Here is a 21,039-nt window from a genome sequence, read left to right on the forward strand (position 1 = left end):
CGTTACTGCTCAGCTCTATGATTTCAAACCTATAATTAGATATGTTGTTAGGTTTTGCCAGGATTTAATGACCTCCATTCTGTTTATGACAAATGCTGGAGAGCCACCCCCTGGGGGAATTGCAGGGGGGCAGATGAGCTGATGAGAGCTTGTTTTATTTAGTCTTGAGATGCAATTTCCTCATTTTCAGACTGCTCAAAATTCCAGCATGTCAGAACAATGTATGTTCATTGTCTGTGGATGTGTAGGGTGGATAATGCTGGTGGGATATATGGGACAGTTTGGAGAGTTGACAACATCAAGGTGCTAATCAAGCAAAGGCTTCGTTGAAAGTAATAGCTGGACAGCCCATTGGATGTTCTCCATCACTGTACCTGATCCTCAAGAGGTGGTTAAGAAAAGTTGGGCAAAGCCCTGTTTATTTATGGTTATTAAATAAACTGACAAACACTTACTGGGTGCCTAGTACATGTGAAATGTTGTGCTAGCGATTATGAGGGGAAAAAGGACAGTTTATAATGTATTTGGGAAGACAACACTGACATAAAGTGACAGTGATGAAGCAGTAAAGGCTCTTCAGAGAAGACTTCCCTGACCTGTCCCAGCAGAATGAAGAAGCCCTGTCCAAGCTCTACTAAAATACTCAGTACATCACAATAATTCTTTGTCTGCACACTTGCTTCATTCACAAGATGGTGAGCTCCTCAGGGACAGGAACTATTCTTATCACATTCTATTCCTAGTGTCTTACATGGTCCTGACACGAGGCGGGTGCTCAGGAAGTGGGAGTGAGTGTGTGAGTTGGTGAGCATGGAACATGGCCACCTCCAGACCGGAGGAATGGTCCTACTGGTTGTTGGTAGGGAGACTTTATATCCACTCTAGATGAAAGGGTGTTGACCAAGGAATTGGTGTAGGTGGAATATACTTTCAACTGTGTGGGGTTATTAGAAGGTATCTTAAGGATCCTTCTACCACCCTGAAAAGAGTATTTCCTCAACTGGCCTTAAACTCCTTTGGAGTAGGCATATCTTTGTTATTAAAATTGAAAGCTCATTGGGAGCCTTCAGACATCAGCATTTTATAAATCACTATATCAGATAACGTAGTTTTAGGAATACTTTTCTCCCCACAAAAATAGGAGGGGAACTTGGCTCGCCACATGGAGCAGGTCTAGGCAGGATGCTTAGCCTAGACAGAAGTGGTCTAAGAACATTATCAAGTAGTAGTTTTCTAGGAAAGAAGCAAAAGCAGAAGGCAGTGATTGGGAAGGATCTCAAATACAAGCATGAATAACCATTTTTTCTTGAGCTAATCCTTTATACTGAATAAATGGACACACAGAGTTAGGTTGCTTTTTATATGATTCCTGTATCAATGGAAAAGTGACCTGGAAGTTAGAGCAGCTGGAATAATTGGCAACTCAAACCTAAATCAAATGAGAAGTATTTGGGGAGTAAAGGAAAATTTGCTTTTCTCCATGGCTAGAGGGAATAATTGGTCCCATCTGTTCAACTGAGAGCAAAGAACCAAAGCACAAGTTTGGAATCCATTTTCAAATTCTTAAGAAAAGTCTGTTTAAGTATAAAGTTTTTATTACTATCAATGGCTCTACTTAAGATTTAAAAATTAGTCCACTGAAAATTGTTGCAAACCTCCATAAAAAGTAGCACAAGTACCAAGCAGCTGGAAGCTAGAGGTAAATGTAAGACAGTAGCTTTATCTTGAATGTTATTTCCTATATGGAAGAGTAATCAAAATTTTAAAAGAAGGCTCCACAATGGATCAGCACTTTTTTTAATGGGGTTTAGGGCAAACACAGACATGCTTAGAAAACATGCTTGCAGCATAACAAAAATGCATGAAGCAGCCTATGACTGAGTCTGAAGATGGCAGAAAAAAAAAGTTGTCTGTGACCTTTGATCAGAGATATCCTGGGGCCCTGACGTTTTAGGGGTTTGTACTTAACTCCTGCCCAAGCCCAGAGAAATGGGAAACTATCTCCGATGAAACTTTCCAGTAAGTCTCTGCTCCCATCCCATTCTTATAGGCAACTAATACAACTTAATAAGGGGGGTGAGCTTAATTAAATAAAGAAAACACCAGTTTAAATAACCAGTAATAAACACCTTGCCCTAGTCTCACAAATACCCCAGTCTCTTGGGTCATAGAGCTCCTCAGAGACACAAAAGAGGCTTGTGTTCAAAGTATTTTTTTTCTTCTTCCTCTCTTGCTCCTGCCTCCCATCTCCCTGCCACAGAGTGCTTCAGGAAGTAGGCCATTAGGTTAATGAGTCCAAGTGCTTGCTAGAGGTGGGGGGAAAACAAGCCATGACACAGGAGTGAGGAAAAGGCACACAGAGAATGAAGATCTAAAGCTTTAAAACCCAGGAGAGTTATGGAAGGAGATGCATAAGAGGAAGAAGGAAATGGGAGGAAAGTTAGCTATGATGGGGAATCTCAGTCCTCCTCCCATGTGTCTCCTTCACCCTCACACGCTACCAAAGGCACAGAACTTCTGACACTGGATGTGGGGAGGATTTCCCCTGCCAACCAATTCTCCAACACTACTTAACTCAATCCTGACACCATCTACCTGGAGATAGCACCAGATCCCACCACATTCCACAGTCTCACAAGACTATGCCCACTTCAGATGGCCAGTGACTAGTATTAAGACCCCCCCCCCCCAGCATTTCCTACAACTTCTATCTGATGTGACTACAAATTAGAGGTTCCAAAGACTCCATCCTTGGGTCTGATTAAATTTCTATTGCAGATCACAGAAATCAGGGAAAAACTTATATTTACCAGTTCATTAAAGGATCTGATAGAGGATACAGATGAATAACCAGATGGAGAGATACATAGGATGAGGTTTTGGAGGGTCCCCGAGCTCTATCTTCAGGGAGTTGGGGGTGTGTCACCATTCTGGGTGTGGATGTGGATGTGTTCCCACCTGGAAGCTCTCCAAACCCCATACTATTAGGATTTTATGGAGGCTTCCTCACGTAGGCCTGGTCAAGTATTGACTCTATTTCCAAACTCTCTCCCCAGTCAGATGGCGGATGGAGCTGAAAATTTCAAACTTCTAACCATGACTCAGTTTTTCTGGTGACCATTCATCCAGTAGCCATCCAGAAGCTCACCAGAGTCACCTCATTAGAACAAAAGATGCTCCCAGTGATTTTATCACTTAGGAATTTATGAGGGTTTTTGGACCTTTGTGCCAGGAACTGAGGGAAGAAACCAATATGTATATTTTCTATTATCTCATATTAGCCCAGGCCACAGTGAAACAATGCATAGGGTGCTGCAGGTGGGCTAATCATTTCACACCCCTTCAAATAGATATGCTTGTGTTAGCTCTCCCTGATGTAACACAATTCCTTCTGACTGATCTTATTAGCTATTGATAATACTTCAACAAATTACACTTAAGCACATATATGTGTATAATTATATATAATAATTTACATATATTATTTATAATTTACAATTATAAATATATAAATTTATATTTATATAAATTTATATAAAATTTATAAAATTTAAAATTAATATATAAAATTTAATGTATAAAATATATACTTATTTTATTATAAAATTCTATATAATTTATTGTTATATACAATATATAATATATAATATATATTACATAATATAAATAATATATAAAATATAAATATTACATAATATAAAAATATAAATATAAATGTAATATATAAATAAATATATATAAATAAATAATATAATAAATATATATTATAATATATAATATAATAAATAAAATATAATAAATATATTTATTTATAATATATATTTATTATAAAATTTAATATATAATAAAATATATAAAATTTATATAAAATTATAAATATATAACATATGAATGTATATAATTATAATTTGTAACTTATAATTATATATAATTATTTACATATATTATTTCACAATCTATATCTATCTATATATACTTTTATGTGTACTCTGTATATTATATATACATATATATGTATGTATGTATATGTATATATATTTTTGTATGTGTATTTTGTGTGTGTGTGTATATATATATATACATATATATGTATATGTGTGTGTGCATATATATATATAATATATATATATTATATATATATATATATATATATAATTCCACTGTATAATCAAATAACCTCCTGTTTTCTCAGTTACAACTCCCAAGGAAGTCTGTGACAACTCCTGAAAAAGCCGCACAGAGTGGAAAGCCAATTACAGATTTCAGCAAATTTCTTCAGAAGTCTGCCTTTGTGACTTGATGATTATTGGGCAAAGCTAAGCAGATAGAAAACTGATTTCTTTTGAATAAGAAAAACATATTTGCGTCAGATTTTGAAATGTGAAGTTCATGAAATAGAACATTCTCAAAGTTCACCCCAGTGCTTGCTCTCTCTTCCAGCAATTTTCTCTGTTTGCTTTCTGTGTTGGTTACAGCTTGTTGATTAATCATATCTGGTTCTCTTTTTGATTGGACCACCATGTTTGGTGATTTTTCTGGGCTCCAATTGTTCTTTAAGGGCTTCAGTCCATCTTAACTGTCCTTAAGTGTCCTTCTATTCTAATCTATTTGGTCTCTTCCCTATAGTCCCATTAGCATTTTTCCCTCACAGTTTCTAAAAGTTCTTACACATAGTCTTTTCATTTTTAGACATATTAAATTCAAGTCTTTGTTTGGTAAATCAGTGCTCATAAACATTTAATTCTAAAAATTGCCCCTCCTCTTCTTCACTGGCTCCCCATTTTCAATCCTCAGTAATGAACAGGCATGAGCTTCCATGATTATTGGCTCGAGTGATCATGTGAAACCATGTCCAATTAAACTCTGAGGAAGCAAACTAATTTCCTATATACAAATATTTATTCATGTTTAAAAATGAAGATGAGAATAAACTCATTTACTACTTACAAAGATTTTATACTCTGTTTTTAAGAATAAAGAATTATTTATTTTTAGAATAAAGAATTTCCTACATGTCACTTTTCTTTCTTTCTTTCTTTCTTTCTTTCTTTCTTTCTTTCTTTCTTTCTTTCTTTCTTTCTTTCTTTCTTTCTTTCTTTCTTGTAATTTTTCAAACCAGACAACTCCTGGGTGAAGCATTTTAAGTCAGTTAAGACTTTAGCTAGGGGTGCCTGGGTGGCTCAATCCAGGTAAGCATCCAACTCTTGATTTTGGCTCAAGTCATGATCTCACAGTTGGTGAGTTTGAGCCCCACATCAGGCTTGGCGCTGACAGCACAGTTTGCTTGGGATTCTCTCTCTCTTTCTCTCTCTCTCTCTCTCTCTCTCTCTCTCCCTCTTACTCTCTCTGCCTACCCCCCCCCCAAAAATAAATAAATAAACTTAAAAAAAAGATTTTAGCTAATACAACTTATTACCTTTGTCACATAGTCAGCCATTTGTTATGTATCACTTAGTTTCAGAATGGTAGCTCACCTGACTTCTGGCTTTGCTGGTCTGAGTTCGCGGTCCAACCTTGGGCTGCACCATGCAACTTACATACCTGCATTACAGAAATAGATAAGAAAAAAATGAGAAGATCCTGGCAAGGAACACTTTTCCAAAACTTCCCATGAAGGTTGGAATTTCAATTTATATTTCACTAGTTGGGAATCTTAATTAATTAATGCCATTATTCAGATTTGCATCAGTGATTTTTTAAAAAGATATTACCTGTCAAAGTATTGCTTAAGTGAGTCAACCATTTTAACCAAAATATCAATTTTAATCAAATGCTCTAGCAAAAAATATTATTCTCATTAAGCCACCCACTTCCAAGTGTTACAGCCCACTTTTGCTTGACTGATTGGTTCTGAAAATACTAGAAATATTTAGCAAGTTCAATATCACTTGTAGAAAGATTTTGTTAAAATATTTAAGAATTTCTCCACTTTCTGATCCTCCAAAGCAACAGTTCCCCAATCCTTAACGAAATGTGAGTCCAGTGATCCCAAATATAGCTGAAAACTTTTGGAAATGTAAAATCTTTTTTTTTCTTTAGCCCAGTGAAGAATTAAAAACTATTGATTCTGCATCTATTTTAAATTAAAATTAAGATCCCAACAACTTAACTACGTCTAGTGCCAAGAAGAGATTAGTCACTTTCCAGTCCCATAATTTCTGCTACAAAGTCTGCCTAACCACTGGGATTTATGAATTAAAGAGGACAAAAGGGAAAGGAAAGAGAGATTGTGTTCATCATTGAAAAGGAGGCCATGAGTAGATCTGGCTGACATCTTTGCTTTCTGGTGACATATTAAACAAGGTCGAGATACACTATGAAAATGATCAACTATGGATGGAGACGGGGGTTAGGTAGAGTTGATGTGGTCCTGCTGTTTGTGTGTATTTGTTTGGGGAACATTTTGATACCCCTGGCAAGAACTGGATCCTGTGCTAACATTATATTTACATGGAATGCTGTAATACCAAGCTTGCAAACTTGGCTTGGGGTCTGTATCCAGCCCATCAAACTTATCTGTTTGATCTTCACAATCTTAAAAATAAATTGAGCCAAGATCTAAAGATCAAGTGATTTCATATAAACACTTTCAGTTCTGACTTTTTTGAAAAATCAGAATAAGATAAAATCAGGTAAGACAATGGTTTGTATTTCCCATAAACTCTAATTGCATAGAACTGAGTAGCAGCTGTCCACCCCCAGTCTATCCATCATTCACAACTTTTTCCCTGATACTGAGTTTCATTTGCCATTTAGCATCATGCTTGAGCTCTTTTTCTGAGTAATAGCAAAATATCATATCTTGAAAGTAAAAAAATGAAAGGCAGGCTAAGAACTATTTTCCCCCCAAAGATAAATGACAGACTACATTTATTTATGCAAATGAAAAAATCCATACGTTTAATAAGCAAACAAGTTGGGTCTGTGTCAAAATAAGACAATTAAAAATATCTAGCCATCCTACTAATTTATGTTACTCTCATGGCCCATGTAGGCGTTGAAGTTTGCAACCCCCGAATTATTATATTCTCTGCATCGGTGGTTCTCAATGAAAGGGTATAGAGGAATATCAGAATCATCAAGTGGCTTTTTCAAAGTACACTTCCTTCCACATGGACAATTCTGGGATGCATGCTCCTCTGGAGGCTTCATTTGATTGTGGAAGCTGTCTAGGAGATTCTGGTGGAGAACTCTGTATCTGATTTTCAGATGAGATCTATGGAAAGACATCCTGACGTCTTTTTTCCAATTTCTCTCCCCATTCCATCCCCAAATAACACACCCAACGGCCCAAGAATTCAGGCCTCATGCCCACCACCAATAATGAAGCTAAAGTTATGTGTATAAATGGTGAGAAGCTGCCAACAAGCGTCTTCTGAGAAGTTCCTGCTTCAAATGGTGTGTGGGGGTCAGAGTTGGGGTAAAAGCTACCTGATACCTTTGAAAATGTGTTAGGACAGTTAGCTAAAAGCCAGGATGTCTCCAGATAGGTGGTTCACAAATTTGAAAACCTGGGGAGCTTATTAAAATATCACTGCCCAGGCCTACACCATTGTTTCTATTTAGTAATTCTGATGTGGATGTTGAGAAACTCAAACTGACAAACTGACCATGGCCAGACTATATATAAAAATAGAAGTCTGACCCACAGCCTCTGCAGCAGCCAGTCCATGAAGCCAAACCACAGCCTCCACAGCAATCAGCCCCAAACAGCCATGATTTGATCAATTAACTGCCAGCTTCCCTAATTTTTGTCCCTGCTCCCAACATAGCACTAACCAGAGAAAGCTAAATGTGTTCTCCTAACTAATCACATATGATGTTCTACTTCGTTGGTTCTTCCAGCTTCCCCATGCCAGCAACCTCCAATCAAGGCATACCAGAGTCCTTCCCTTTTTCACTATAACCGTTTACATTCCACTTCCCACCTTTGTGTTTCTGCCAAATGCAAGTGATGGTGCTGACTCCCTTGCTATGGCAAGTTCTGAATAAATAGACTTTGCCTGTTTTCATTTGGGTGGTGTTTATTTATTTTTACAGGTTGCAGGAAACAATATTGTCAGTAGGGTCTCCAGATAATTCTGCTGCACACTAACATTTAAGAGCTATTGCTAGGGACCACACTTATGTTTCCCAGGTTTTACAAGGATTAGTTGTGCATGTATGTGTGTAGGGAGAGAACGCAGATTCTCATGTCCTACCCCAAGCCCCAAATAAAATAGTCCAGGAAGTGGGTTCAGATCTTCTTTAAAAAATAAGCCTCCTCTTCCAGGTGATTCTTATTGTCAAAGGCATTTGTGAGCTACTGAACTATGTGAACTACTGTTCACAGGTTTGTATCAGGTTGGCAGAATACAAAACACCTAGAAAGCTTATTATAAATCAAGGTTTCTAGGCTCCACCCTTGGAGACTCTGATGTTAGTCTGGGCTCTCCCAGGGATTTTTATGGGTAGCATGTTCTGGGAAGGAGTGCTCTCTTCCAAACAGCAATGTGCATACAAAATCCTGGAGTCCCTGGAGATCTTATGAAAATGCAGGTTCTGAGACAGTGGTCTGAAGTAGGGCTGAGATTCTGCATATCTAACAAGCTTCCCATATGATGCTTCTGTGGTTGGTCTGCTAATGACACTTGAAGCACTCAATGTCGACTGCACACTAAAACCAAATGGGGAAACAGCTTCAGGGGTGAGACTCAGGCATCAGGAGATCTCATCACACAGCCAAGATCACTTGTTCCTCTGCCCACTGCTTAGCCATGTGATTGGAACAGTGTTTTTGCAGGAATGGCAGCTTAAGCAATCTGATTGGAAGTCTGCTGAAATTGGTCATGGCATGTCACTCACTCCTCAGAATGGTTTTGTGGCTCTTGCACTTTGCTGTGGGCCTGAGGATGCCTAGAAGTCCACCAAATGCACTGAAAAGAGCTTGCTCCGTGGAGCTCCTGTTGAATCACCTTGTTGTCAGATTTCAGGGGCTTCCTGCTGAGGGAGAGGTATGACGATGGCCCAGAATATCCCATGTGCCAAGCAGCTGGGGAAGCAAATGCTGAGAGATAATTGGTCTTCAGTGACCAAGGGAATTTCCATAAGATAAGTTTGTTTTTAACTCAGAGATGAATGTGATAGGGCTTTACCAACTGAAAAAAAAAAAAAAAAAAAAGACACCAAAAACTCTGGGTGGTCAGATTTGCTTTTTTTTCATCTTTCTTTGCTAGGGTTTCATGACTGATTATAAGGGTAAGGGAGATGATAGTGTTGCTGTTGATGAGAAGGCAGATTTGGATGGGTTATAATCACAATTTACTCTTCACCAGATGGCTTCGTCCTGTTGCCAAGCATTTGATGAGCTATTTCACGAAGACTGTGTGGGGATGGGTTAATGCCTGAAAGCCTGTGGATTTGAATGGACGAATGTGAAGGTACTTAACAGATCCTGGGATGCTTGGCTTGTTTTTGCTTAGCAGATAAATAACCTGGTGCATAATAAATCTAAGAGAGCTATTCCAGAAGAAAACAACCTCATACTCAAGGACTATGTGGGTTTTAGGTGAACAAGGATGCTAGCAGAATTGAGCAAAATTGTAATAACTGGCCTGGAACCATTTTATCATGAGGTCATGGACACAAGTTTTTAAAAACCATCTATCCAAAATGCATCATAATAAATCAATCATAAAATTCTCCTGGCTGATAAACATTTCAATCTGCCTATACTCTGTAATTATCCACAGAAAACATTCCCTGCATAATGAATGGCTGCTGTTTTCAAGCATGTCTTAGTATACAAACAAAAGGTATCTCTAAGAAATATTCAGATATCTGAAGCCTGGGCCATGTTAGAGCCAGAGGCTCTTTGTAATTATAGTGATGCAATGCCTTAATACCCAGGCAAATGTTTTCAGGTTAGCAGGGGAAGCAGAAGAATGCCCATAGGGAAAAAATTCTTTATCATCTATAGACGAATACATGTCTGGTTTCAGAGGAACAAGATAGCTCTCAATAGCTCTGATAGGCAGTGGTGGGCCTAATGGACATGAGTTATTGGACATGTGTCACATATGTCATATAACATATTATTATATCATATAATGTATATAATTTATATATTTATAACATAAAATATGTTATTTTATATTATATATTATATACCATGCACCTTTACTTTAACAACAAATTTGATGTAAATTCAAAGGTGTTTGAACAGAGAGGTCTAAAAGATCAAATGGATTGGCTGAACTTTATATAAATGTATAACAAATGGTGATAGAGACACTCCAGAGCAACCAAAGAAAATAAGTATTTTTTAAAATTTTTTAATGTTTATTTATTTTTGAGAGAGAGAGAGAGAGAGAGAGCACAAACAGGGGAAGGGCATAGAGAGAGAGGGAGACACAGAATCCAAAGCAGGCTCCAGGTTCAGACCTGTCAGCACAGAGCTCGACTCAGGGCTCAAACTCATGAACTGCAAGATCATGACCTGAGCCAAAATCAGACGCTTAACCAACTGAGCCACCCAGGTGCCCCAAAAATAAATTTTAAATTAAAGTCTTGCATTATCACATAGTAGATTAATGCTGCTTTCTTTGTCTTGTCTCACCACTGTATTTTAATACCCAAGGAGATTTGTAACAAGGGAAAAACTTAGCAAAGGCACTGAATATGGAGGTAAGTAAAACAGTCTGGGGAATTTCTAATGACAGCCTTTATCAGTGGGTGTTAGGTTGAGAAATGTAAGATCAGACTGCACATACCTTGCCCTACCTCATCCCCACAACTCGCCCTTATGGACAGATACCCAAGGAGCCCAATGCCGACCATACGATGGGAACCTCCTTCGGAGTGGTCCGGCTTGCCGCTCCCCTGTATCCACCACACAGCAGCATGTCTTTCTGTTCAAATCCAACTTTGAGAAAAGGCACAGATGTGAGTGGGAACTAGCTGGGCCACACTGTGTTGTGGGATCCGTGGTCACCCTAGGGAAAGCCCGGGAAGCTGTGAAGGCTCATGTACCACATATATCAGCAGGAGAGCTGCAGATTAGAGCTGACTCTCTCCTACCTTCAGAGAACAGGTGAGAGGGTCCGTCAGGAGATTTCTGGCCAAGCCCAAGAGCTTTGGGCAGGAGCAGTCAGAAATACCTCTAAGTCCAAGTTGGAAGAGGGGAGGTAGCAGTAGCCAGGGGCTAGGTACCCCCTAAGTGATACCTCCTAAAATTCTCTGGCTAGATATCAGGCCTGGATAGCTCCTTTCTGAAGTATTAGTTAACTAAAACATAATAATACAATAAAATTAACAAAGGCTCTAAGGAAAAATTCAAGTAAAGCAAATTATTTGAAGACTCAGAAGGAGTAAACATTTGCAAATTAGTTGCTATAGGAAACAAAATTAAAAAAGAAAAGACACCCTTCTGAGCGTTCATTGACAAACCAGAAGCTCCAGGGGTCAGAGGTTGAACACTGTGGTCAATCCTCTTAACATCATGTAGATTTAACACTCTGTGGGAACCCAGATGCCCCCTGCTGGGCTCCTGTGAGTGGACCCGGCTACCCCAGAGGCTGGCAGAGAGAAGTCAGCAGCCAGCAGAGAAATCAGATGAAGCTGCGGGAAGCCTGGGAAAGGAAAAGCAAAGAAAGGGACTCCGAGGTGTTTACCCAGGAAGCAATTTCTTTTCTTATCTCCTCACACTTGTCATACTTTTTGACACATTTTTATTGACCTTGGACCACACAGAATACTAAACTTCCTGAATTTATTTTTGAATGGTTTCCTATCTGGAGATTCCTTATGTTACTACATTGGTATGTAATGTAGGATTTCCTCAATCCTTCTTTTCTCAGGGATGAATTTAAGAATAAATTAACACATACTAATTTCTGGCACTGACGGTGAGACAATAGTATTACTATTTCTTTATGATGCAATGAAGCATTGCACTAGGTTTTTAAAATAAGGATTCAGGGGAGAAAGGGGAGCGCTTGGGTGGTTCAGTTGGTTAAGCATCTGACTTCAGCCTTCAGCTCAGGTCATGATCTCACAGTTCAAGCCTCGCATCGGGCTCTGTGCTGACAGCTTGGAACCCGGAGCCTGCTTCGGATTGTGTCTCCCTTTCTCTCTGCCCCTTCCCCTCTGGCACTCTGTCTCTCTCTCTCTCTCAAAAATAAAACTAAACATTAAAAGTAATAATAAAATTAAAATAAAATAAAATAAATAAAATAAATAAAATAAAATAAAATAAAATAAAATAAGGAATTGCATGTAGTTCTCACAACAACCCACAAGGTAGATGTGAAAATCCCTACCTTGTGGCTTGGGCACCTGGCACCCAACAGGGTTATGTAACTTGCTCAAGGTCATACAGAGAAGTCAGGATTTGAACTCAGGTCTACATTACTCCAAAGGCGTTTAGGCCATAACCATACTCTCTCAAAACAACACACTGCTAGGAGTCCATGATTTTCTCCACAGCTTCCCTATCTTCTGGCTAAATTGGTCTCTCAGGCAGAATTACAGTCCTCAGTTATTTCCCTTAATGGCTTCCTTCTCTGAATCCCTTGGGTCAGTTTGCTGCACCTATTTGAGCCTGGAATCTGAGATTTACTTTCTCCTTGGCACACATTCTCTCTTTGGGGCTGGTAACAATTGGCTGGCAATTGTCAGCCAATTATTAGCTAATTACTGCCTAGCAATTCCCTAGACAGAGGGAGGAAGAACCTTAGGTAATATTAGGGAGTGAAAATTGGCCACTACTTTTCAGTCTGTCACAAAAGAAACTTAAAAAGAAAAAAAAGAAAGAAAGAAATCATCACCCAAACCAGTATTACTCACCTTGATAAGTCACCTCATTCACTAGCTGTGATTTCAAATGATTTTGAAAATCAAATCTACTTTCAAGGGGCAAAAATTTGACATAATTCAGATATTCAAAAGAACGAGATGTGGATTCTGAAGGCAATTCAAAGTTAGTCCAAAAATAAAGTCTGAGCAGTTATGGTATGGTTGGAATACATATGAAGTTTTTCGAAGTGAGTACTTTGAAGGTAAACATTCTTTTGCATACAGATTTTCTGTATGTTACTAAAACTTAGAGTCATTTTCTTATTCTTTCATTCCCTGAGAACTATCATTATCTCTCCAATAAATACTGTTTTATGCCTAAGTTGGACAGAGTTGGTTTGTGTTACTTACACTTAAAAATACTAATTAACACAAAATTTCAAACCTGAAGTGAGGTATTCAAATAACAGAACTTAAAATATGATCTTAAATATAAAATTTGGTTTTCTCATGGTATGGAAGGAAGCATGCTCTGTGGTTCATTCTATCCTGACTCAGATCCATTTAATGCACTACAGAAAAAAAACAATAGTTAAAACTGTTAACTTTTTATTGGGATTGAAATCATATGCCTCACATGAAACTTCAGGGAGTTGGCAGAAAATGTCAGATTATTCAAGGATATTGGTTACTTCTTGTGGCTGTCAGCAAGAATGATATTCAAAATATGGCTAACAACTGGTACAGCCCTGGGCCCTCCAACCAGAATGGATGCCAGGTGTGGAGCTGGGTCCTGAGGTGCTGCTGGGCCCCATGCTGACCCTTTAGTTGTTGGCTGCGGTGTCCTCTAGGATTTCCCAGGGAGGAACGAAGGCACCAGGGAAAGGAGAAGAGTAGTGAAGGGACTACAAAGAGGCTTAAGGCTATAGCTCTTTCAGTTTGGGTCCTACAGTGAATGATTAAATATCACTTTGGCCTTCAGGAAGATCCTGCAAGAAACAAACCCTTGTCCAAGTTGAACCATGAGATAGAAGCAGAAAGAGAGCCAAATACAGCTGACTTTTCTCCTGTCACCAGTAATCCAGGACCTCTGAAGATGAGTTGAATTCTCAGAGTGAGTAAAAAAAGCAGAGTGATGATGGAAACAAGGTGAACATGAAGCAGAGCACGGGATCGTCCTCACAAATGGGGAGAATGTGCTCCCTGGCGCTTCTCTCACCACACAGGGCTCCTCTATACCTTTTCTTTCTCATACTTGATGTAAGACTGAAATCTGGCTGATCTACAGAAAAGGGAGAACTTAACCCCACTCTCCTAAACATGTCCTGCTGTGTGCTTATGCCCATCAGAAGCGATCATTTTCCCACTCTTAAACAATCCCCAGTGAGTTATACCCTGGGATAGGGAGGAGATGGCTCTGCCTCCCTGCAGGCCTATTGCATTGGGCTGTGCCATGCCAGTGCAGGCTGAAGTGTGGTCCAGTGGGCAGAGCCCCCAGGCCTGTTGCAAAGAGATGGAAATGGTAAGGTAATGGGGTATGGCCCAGAGTTAAGAATCATAATTTTAAAATTTTTGCTTAAGTTACTAGTTATAAATTTCCCCAGGTATTGAACAGACTGGCAGCCTATTAGGATTTTAAGGAAGTTAAACTAACAAAGAAAATCCAGCTTATAAAAAAAGCCTGTGATACTGAACTCCTAAAACAGTTCCCAGGCTTGCAAATCAATAGGAAGGGGACCACTGAAGCAGCTCCCTGAAGAGAAGTCATCCCTACATGCTGTTTAACCACAGTCCTGGAGGTCAAACAGATACAGGAAATCTCACCAGGAGGAGATGGAGGAAGCCACACTGGCCAACAAAGCACAGAAACAGAGAACATGCTATGGGCCAGGATGGCAAGTCTCATGCATTTTCACCTTCCCCCTTTATAGATGGGTGCTCCTGTTGTGGTTTTCCTGCTTTTCCTCTATTACTGATTCTTCAGTATGTTGGGGATGCTTAAATTTATCAATTAGCCATAAATTGACAGACTAAAAGAAGCCACAACCAGACTATACCCATCACCCAGGGGTCCTGGGTGAATTGAGTGGATAACTGGATATGATTTGTGGTGATCTTCCTTTCAGGAAGTGATGGTGAATGCATATGTGATTTCACATGGGACAATTGTGTTACACTGGGAATTCTGGAATAGGAAGGATGGGAATAAAGGTTAGTGTAATCCTGGGGTAACCATAAAGTAGAATGTAATAGACTGTGGTGGTTAGAATGTAAGAGATTATGGTACAAATTACAAGGGAAATAGACTTAGCCCAGCAAACTTTCCTTTCCCCTTTTTGTATTAAGAGCTTCTGCTCTGCTGGCTTAGATAGGGACCAGTGAGACCAGGCCCGGCCACTCATAAGCCTCCATTGCCCTGTGATGTGATTTGTTCTGGTGTGGTCACATGACCCAAGCAAACATGAGGAGAAATAAGCTTTCCCTGCTGATGGTGGTTTGCTGGCCGAGGTCACTACCACTTGGAGAAGAGATAAGAACTGGACAGTGACAATACTAGTGGTGCTGACTATCCAATGTCAGATCCTTAGGCCCCAGTTCTTAGTTTTCATACCTTTTCCAAAGGTTTTGTGAGCTCTTTCTTTATATATATGCTACCTCTTTCTTTATATATATTCTATGCATTTGGATATCCATAGTTATATATCTATTTAATATAATTCTCTATATAATATATAAAACATAGGAGTTTAGTTTTCTTCACTTGCAACCAAAAAAGTACCATATAATATCAACTTGAATTCTATAACTAACAACAGCATGATCAAAATGACCCCTGAAACACACAACATGTATTATTTAAATAAATCTGCCATTATGTTTAGAAAACTTACACACAGAATGCCGTGAAAGAATAAAAGCTGCTAAAACACATGTGACATTTCTGTACGTAAAAAGTAGGACAATATTTTAGAATTTATTTAGCCATTTATTCAAAGCACTTTCACACCTCAATTAATCCTCACCAAGAAACAAACATAAGTCAGCTAGTGATGATAATAGCAATTATTTATTAAGTACCTACTAAGTGCCAGGTGTTTATGTAGACACTTTGCATGCATTATCTCTAATACAGTGGCTCTGCATTGTAAGGATTTGTGTCCCAGTTCACAATAGGGAACTGAGGTGCAGAGAGGTTCAGTAATTTTACCAAGTTCAGTCAGCAGGCAGCATGGCAAGGTCTGAAGTCCAAATCTGATGCTTCCAAAATTTGCATACTTTACCCCATACTGCATGGCATTCCCTGTCTACATACTGGGACCTCATACGAGGAGTAACTACTTGACCTGTTGAACCCGACATCTTAGAAACAGAGAGATCTGGGGCGCTTGGGTGGCTCAGTTGGTAAGCCTCTGACTTCAGCTCAGGTCATGATCTCATGGTTCATGAGTTTGAGCCCTGCATCGGGCTCTGTGCTGACAACTCAGAGCCTGGAGCCTGCTTCAGATTCTGTGTCTCCCTCTCTCTCTGCTCCTCCCCCACTCACTCTCTGTCTCTCTCTCAAAACTAAATAAACATTAAAAAATTAAAAAAAAGAAAAAGAAACAGATCTGGAAAAAGAAGGCAGCCGAGACGGAACACAGGACAGTAGAAAGATTGCACATTGTCGTCAGGTAATGTTCATGGATCCCTGCAATGGTATGGCTGTTCCGTCTGCGTGGCTTTTCTGTGCTGCCTCAGTACAAAAGCATCTGACAACAGAATGTGAACAGCAAGGAGTTTTCTCTAGAAATCAAGAGAAATAAAAACTAAAGAGTGGTGAGGGCCAGGGAGAAGGCAGTGCATGAACACAAGCATGTGCTGTCTGTGAGCAGCAGCTTCCCAGGGCAGGAGTGGCAGGACAGGACAGCACAGCCACGCTGGACTGGGGCTGTCCAGGACAGATGCCTCCCATTGTTAGCAGGAGCGCTGCATTGATCAGTGCTGCGAAATGCTCACAGGGCCTGGAGGACCCCCGTGAGGACTGCCAGCTGCTATTGATTATCTGCTGAGTGGTCTTCCCAGTTGCAGAGCAAAAAAGAAGGTTGCCAGGAGGCTGAGGAAGGTGGCTTTCCTCTTCCATCCACAGTGGGCACAGCAGGCCTTTAACCAGAAATGCAAATGCCTTAGGCTTAGGGGAGATGCAAATTCTTTGCTGGTTTCCTTACTTGCACTGCTCTGTGATCTGTTCCTGCTCAAAACTAATCTGGGAACTAATATTCACTTTTATTTGTATATTTGCCAGCCTGATCACACCCCAAAGGCTGGGGAAATCAGGACCCCCAAGATAAGAGTCCTTCTCCTTTCTTCTGGATTATATCCAGAGTGTTATTAAGGCCCTTGGCATCTTTTCCAAATCTTGCTTTTAGAAACAAGATGCACTTCAGCTAATTATTTTTACCTAATGAAAAATGTCTGCTTGAACTGGACTCATTTCCCCCAGGGGTTCTGGTCTCTCTAGGAAATAACGGAAAACTTTGACATGTTTTTCCTTTCACAGGCTGGAAACATATTTATTTTGCAGTTGATACAAAAGGATCCTTTGTGACATTCTTGCTTGAGGACACATTTCCAGCTCTAACTGTGTTATTAGCCATACCCTTTGGAGAATTAGTAATACACAGCTAGGAAGGGAATGAAAATACTGATTCAATAAGCTGAGCTCAGGAAACATGACCGAGTCAGAAATAAGAAGAAATGTGCAATGTCAGGTTCCGGACAAGATTAGAGAGAAAGACTGGTAAACTAGAGGGTATCCTCTGATGTCAGCACTGAGTCCCAAGAAATGAGGGACTCTGATGAGTATTGGTGAATCAGTTCAGTTAAAGAATCCAGTGGCCTCGACTTCCAGTTCAAAGTGGCAATGAACAGCAGTTTCTCTATGGTTCTTTCAAACTTTGCATTATAAGACCCAAGAAAGAAATTTAGAGAAATACACAACACCAGAAAATTCAAATTTTGAATTTTGACAAACTATGAGGCATATTACACTAGTTAGTTTTTTTTAATGTTTATTTTTTATTATGAGAGAGAGACAGAGTGAGCAGGGAAGGGGCAGAGAGAAAGAAGGAGAGAGAGAATCCCAAGCAGGCTCCATGCTGTCAGGACAGAGCCCAATGTGGGGCTCAATCTCATGAACGTGAGATCATGATCTAAGCTGAAATCAAGAGTTGGACACTTAAGTGAGTCACCCAAGTGCCCCCTAAATTAGTTTTGAAAACAAAGCAAAAACAAGGACTTTGTTTCATTATACAGATATATCCTGAAGATAGGTAAGCAGACTCTCTGTACCACCCCCACTGTCTGTCTCTGGTCTCAGAATCAGAGTTTGTAACACATGGATATGGATTTTGAGGGAGCTTGAACACTCTTGTCCTTTCCACCCTTTTCCACCATTTATGCGCCACCGCCCCTCCCCCCCCCACCATGGTACTCAACTCTCCATAGTTAGCAGCTAATAGAAAATGACTCAGCACAAATGGGGGTGGTATTGGTTGGCCCAAAGACTTCTGGGAGGCACAGCCCCATTTGTATAGAAGCTTGTAACAAATGGGCTCACCCATGGTAGCCCATGGGTCTAGGGTGCCAGGGACCAAGGTGGTAACTGAAGACTTTGGTCCAGTATCACTAAAGTAGTGATACCAGGTCACTCTTTTATTGAGATTTAAAAATGTACCAACATGGGGGATGTAGTTTATGTATTTTCTTTTGTGTGTGGTGTGTGTGTTTTCTATTTCTCAAGTTTTACAGCAGAAGTTATCCTATCTTAATATAATGAATTAAGTAGCTTTCATCTTAGTATATGTTCCAGGATATTTTATATATAGCATGGGAATTGCCTGTTCCTTGAAAAGGTTGAAAGGATAAAAGAATACAATTATCTGGGCTCAGTACTTTTGGGATATGGTTCTCAAACTTTAAACATTTGTTCTATAATTATTACTCATGTAATTCAAGTTTCTACTACTTCTTAGGTAATTATTATAATTTATACTTAAATATTACGATTCATCAGGATTTAAAATTTTATTGATGTAGACTTGATACACAACATGCCTTGCCTTGCTGAATTGTTTGGGAATAGTCCCTTGATTAATAGGCCCATCAGTACTGACACTCATCTCCGATAAATATCCATTTGGTCCAAGTTAACGTGTGGAAGGATCAGGATCTGGATCCAGATCTTACCTTCAAAGATACCTGCTGTCTTGAAATCCACTTGGTATAAATCTAGAGTCAGGTGACTGTTACTTTCAGTTCAAAAGGCAGCCAGAAAACTCCTTGCTTTTTATTGAAAGTTAATTCTTTATGGTTTCCTATTTCCTTGTCACTTCCAGGTGTTGGTTTTCCTGACATTACTTAGCCTGGGCATTCATGTATGAAGTAGCCCCACTAGACAGAAGGTAAGCTCTGAGACAACCAGTGGGGAGGTGGTAGAAGTGCCCCTGTCATCTCCCCAATCTCTGAATATCCAAGTGTCCCAGGCTTTAGCTCTCTCTTGCTCTCTCTCGCTCTCTCTCTGTTTCCTACTTATCCTCACTCCCAAGGTGATCTCGTTCAGACCCATGGCTTAAATGCCATTTGTATATCAGTGACTCTCAAATTTTTACCTCTCTCCCTTATACTCATACCTCTTATGCCCAATTACGTTCTTGACTTCTTCACTTTGATATCTAATAGATAACTCAAAATATGTTCAAAACTGAACATTTTTTACCAGTTTTATTAAGGGTGCTGGCCTCTTGTGCAGTTGAAAATCCTTCTATGACTTTTGACTCCCCCAAAACTTAACTACTAATAGCCTACTGTTGACTGACAGCCTCACCGTTAACATAAACAACTAACACATATTTTGTATATTATATGTGTTATATATGATATACTTACAATAAAGTAAGCAAGAGAGAAGAAAGTGTTATTGAGAAAATCACAAGGAAAACATGCTTATAATACTGTACTGTATTTATCAAAAAAAATCTACATGTAAGTGGACTCATGCTGGTCAAACCCATGTTGTTCAAGAGACAACTGTAGATATAAAAAGAAAGGGAGAGAGAGAAGAAAAAAATGTGACTTTTTTTCCTTGTGATGGCAACTCTTAGGATTTACTCTCTCTTAACTTTTATATGCACATTCAGCAGTGTTGACTAAAGTCACCATGTTGTATATTACAACCCTAGTAACTTATTTATCTTGTATGCTTGTACTTTTGACCATCTTTCTCCAACTGAACTCTTGATTTCCTTTCCCCAAGTCTCCCCCTCCTCAAGTTTTCCCTACCTTGGTAAATGGCAATTCCATTTTAAGAATTGCTTAGTATAAAAATCTTGGAGTGGTATTTAACTCTGCTCTGTCTCTCCTACATATATCCAGTCCATTGGTAAATCAAGTTGGTTCTTCCTTCATGACATACCCAGAATGAGACACACTTCTCACTACCTCTATGTGGCATCTCAAGCCACCATTATCTTTTAGATTATTGCAGTAATCTCCTGATAGTTCTCCTGGCTTCTACCCCTTCTTCTCAATCAATTTTCCACATAACAGCTGGAGGGATTAATTTTTAAAACAAAGTCTGACAAAATCATTTCTCTGCCCCAAACCCACTGGTGGCTTCTCATCTCACTAAGAGTAAAGTTCAGAGTCTTCGCCCAGGTACCCCCCCACCCCCAGCCTCTGGCCACATCTATGAATTCCTTTCCTCCCTCTGCTGCAGCCTCCCTGGTTTCCTTCCCCTTTGTCAGACAGCCAACCAGATTCCTATCTTGGGTATTTGCACTTGTTCTACCTATTTGGGAAGTTTTCCCACCATAACCCCAGGGGTGACTTTTTTCATTCCTTTAGATAGCTCCACGTTTTTCACCTTCTCTGGAATGACTTTCCTAATCCCCCTGTGTGAAGTAGCACCCTCTCCCTGTCATCTTGTGCTCCCTCCACTCTCTGCCTTATTTTTCTGCATACCACCTAATACATGAGGCTTTAATTTACTTGGGTATTGTTTCTCTCTGAGGGACTTCACAAGAGTAGGGACTTTGTTATGTCACTGCTATATTTTCAGCACTACACTCAGTAGGAAGCTTCCAGTAAATATTTGTTGAATGAATGAATGAATGAATGAATGGGGAATCTACAACTAGTTCTGTACTCTGGCCCTCATCCTGCAATAAGGAGGGCAGGCTCCTGGGCCAATTTGGGGTATCTGGCCCAATAGCTGGCTGTCTCCAACTC

Source organism: Puma concolor, chromosome A3 (assembly GCF_028749965.1).
Source record: "Puma concolor isolate L17-30 chromosome A3, mPumCon1.1.hap2, whole genome shotgun sequence".
Classification (NCBI taxonomy): Eukaryota; Metazoa; Chordata; class Mammalia; order Carnivora; family Felidae; genus Puma; species Puma concolor.